Consider the following 3,660-nt stretch of genomic DNA (forward strand, 5'->3'; position numbering starts at 1 on the left):
CATCTGCAGAGTAAAGTGCTGTTCGGGGCATCAGAATCTGGTCCCGGCGGTTTAACTGCCCGAGTCCAGTTCCTGCAGGCCTGAGTCTGCTTCGCAGAGTCCCCCACCGCAGCTGGCTGAAAATGCCCCCTTGCTGTCCCTCTCCCAGAGAGGCCAGGGGTTGAATGGGTCAAATATTGAACAATGAACTTCTCACGCTCTTCCACCTTCTGTCTCTCTTCTAGTCAGATCCCCGGCCTGTTCTCAACCATTGACAAGCTGAAGGTGCTGGTATTTTGCTTTTCCTTTGCTCCTCACCTAGCACAAGGTCTGCAAGGCCACCCTCTCTGGCTGGGTCCCTGGGTAAAGCATGAGGACATCCAGGAAAGACATTAGGCCAGGTGTGCTACCCGGTGTCAGTCTGGAGAGAGACCATATGATCCTGGCAGGCGAAAAATTCCGTCTTCCCTTGCGGGCAGACTGGAACGTCTCTGGCCCGAAGCTCAGATCAGGCAGGAGACAAAGCCTGTTAAGCTTCACAGCACTCACTGTGCATTACGTGGGCGTCAGACTCTGCGTGACCTCCGTCATGTCTGGGTACAGCTGCCCCAGAAAGGTGTGTTTTCTCACAGCTAACATTTTGTTTTATTTTTTGTCAAAAGGCTTGAGTTTTCCGGTGCCCAAGGGAACATTATCTATGGGAACAAATGTGCACTCGGTACATTTCCTAGGTTGTCCAAAAAAGCCATTTTTCACGTCAGTAAAGTCAGGACTGGACATTTGTGGTCCACGCTACTTTTGTTCCTTCTTCCAAGTGCCCCCTGTTCATAGTTCAGCCTCCCCGGGCTTCTCTGCAATTGCCTTCCCCAGCCCAGTCTACATCCTTCTTAAAAACTCTCCTCCGTCTTCGTGTCGGTCCGTCCGTCCTTGGGACAAGACCTGTTCCTTCCGCTACCTCTGTAACTGGGGGCTGCTGCAAACACGATAGCGATGATCTGGAACAGAAAGCAAAATATCTATTCAAAATAGTTTGTCCCTCTCTGCCCCCTGTTATTGAAATAAATATTTGTCCAACTGGGCTGCAGTTAAGTAACATGGCAGTTGCTCAGTAATGCTGAATGATTTATAGGGCTCTGACCAGACACGCAGAGGCTGACATTTAAAATCACATCTGCCTTTTGTTTATAATCAGGAATTGAATGATCCTGTTTTGACACATACATCCCTTGGTGGCTGAGTCAGTTTTCCAAAGGGGCTCCAGGAATAGTGTGGTTGTCTATTTGGGTACATCTAGACTACAGGCTTTTGTTGACAGAGCCTCTGCCGACAAAGAGTGTCTAGACTACAGCCAGTTCTGTCAACAAAGGAAGCCGCTTTGTCGACATGAGAGTGTAGACGCAAAGGACAGTGTAGATGCAATAACGCCTTCTGTTGACAGAACTCTTTCGACAAAAGGCGTTATTCCTCGTAGAATGAGGTTTACCGCCGTCGACAAAACTGCCAAGTTCTGTCGATGTTATGCCGACAGAACTCGGCAGCAGGGTAGACGCAGGTATAGTTTTGTTGACAAAAGATCACTTTTGTCGCCAAAACCCTGTAGTCTAGACACACGCCGTGGCCTCAAGAGAAGGTGTACGTTGGTGGGCAAACTCCCCAAGGCTCTCCCAGCTCCTGCCTGCTGAGGTGAGAGGAGCCACTCCCTTCCCACCGACCCCAGGGAGACCACCCTAATGGTACCGTGACCCTGTCTCTCTGCCTTACCTCAGAGGTGTGAAGGCTTCCTGTAGGTCCTAGCCACTGCAGCTCCCTTTTCAAGGCCCCCTGAAAGTACCAGGGACTCATCCCCTCTAGCCTGGTTACTGACAGATGCCCCCACCTGGGCGCGCAGGTGTGTGGAGGCTGTGAGGGCTACCACCCAGCACCTCGCTCCTTGAGCACATCCTCAGCTATCCTTGACGCCCCTGGAGCATGTCTGCCCAGCGTTCTCCAGCGAAGCCGTTTGTGGCTGAGGGTGTGGCTGTAGCCCATGCGCATCAGACCCTCGCAGGCTGTCTGACAGAAGACTCTCGTTTTTTCCCAGCTTGTTCCACCCGGAGGTTTGCAAAGAGAAGGGCTCCTGCTTTCCTCCCTCCTCCGTCCTTCCCACAGGCAGCCGGAGCCGGCTCTCCCAGCTCACTGCGGGCGGCTGAGTGAAAGCGGAAGATTTGGGGACTCTTTCCAGCAGCCCCGTGAGCGCAGGGGCTTGTTAACAAAGGAGCTTTCACATTCAGGCTTCACGGCTGGCCCAACGTATTTATCTGGTTTCCCTTTCTCCCTCCCCCCTTTTCCGGCACGTTCTGCAAGTGCCTCCCGTTTTCCTTCCTCTCCCCTCCCCCTGGAAGCAGATGCCCCAGCTCAATGTCCAACGACCTGTCGCACTGCACTCCCTTCCCTCCGGTTCCTCCCTCCCTGCCCCGTAGCCTATTGCGCATCTGCTTGTATCCCCAGCGGGGCGGAAGCTCCATCTGCCTCCGCAGGACCTCGCCGAGCCACACGGGCTGCCGGCATTCGGGTACCCGCTGGGCCGTAGACGAGCGCCGACCTTGGCAGCGCACAGCAGGGAGCCTCGCAGACCAGCCCTTCACCTCTAACTTTGCTACTGCTGCCGCCTGTTTCTCTAGCAGAATCAGGTGCAGAGATTTCCAAGTGCTGCCTTACAGGGGGGCAAACATGCAAGGCCCCCGATGGACTCCCCCACCCCTTACCCGCATGGAGCATGTCCAAGCCAGGGGCTACGCTTCTATATGAAAAAGCTGGAGGAAGGCGGGGGGGCTGCGGTCTGGTTGTGAGGACCCTGGTACGTGGCAAGAGAGCAGCCTCTCTGATGGCGGGGCGAGGCAGGGAGTGCGCATTTGGCAACCTCTGGGGCTATGTCTACACTTGTGGCTTCTTGCACGAGAAATACGCAAAGCGTGGGCTATCACCGAGCCTCATTTGCATACCTAATGAGCTGCTATGTTTGCAGAAGAGGCTCTTGCGCCAGAAGGAGCTGTGTACACGGCCCCTTCTTGCGCAAGAAAAACCCTCTTGCGCAATGCTGATTATTTTCAGGAATAAGGTCATTGCACAAGAGGGTTTTTGTTGCACAATAAGGGGCCGTGTACACAACTCCTTCTGGCGCAAGAGCCTCTTCTGCAAAAATGGTGGCTTATTAGGTATGCAAACGAGGCTCGGCGATATTTCGCACTCGGCGATATTCCAAGAAGCCGAAGGGTAGACCTAGCCTGAATGTTGCTGGGAGGAGACTGGGAGCAAGGAATGTATGTTGGCAGCTGGACCGTCAGGGTGTCTCCCGATGTTTGTGAGGCTTGGGGCATTTGGCACGTGTGCGTCGATCAGTGGGCAGCCCGGGAGAGTGGCTGGGTGGTGGCCGGCCATGCCTTGTAGAGAGGGTGGTGTGCATTTTCTAGCCATTTGGATTTGACAGTGAGTGGGAGAAGGAGAGAGGGAAACGAAGGGGGTGGATAGAGAGGCTAGACAAGGCTCTGCTCCAGCAAGAAAAGAGGACCCCAGTCCTACAAACGGCATCACAAGAGGCTCATAGTCAGGGCCGTGCTCGCGGGGCCTCTGAGAGATGAAAAACACCCACCCTCGGCCCTCCAAAGTGGTAAACAAGCTGCCTGCAAAGCGCTGCCCCCGGGG

Source organism: Pelodiscus sinensis, chromosome 26, assembly GCF_049634645.1.
Source record: "Pelodiscus sinensis isolate JC-2024 chromosome 26, ASM4963464v1, whole genome shotgun sequence".
NCBI classification, from domain to species: Eukaryota; Metazoa; Chordata; order Testudines; family Trionychidae; genus Pelodiscus; species Pelodiscus sinensis.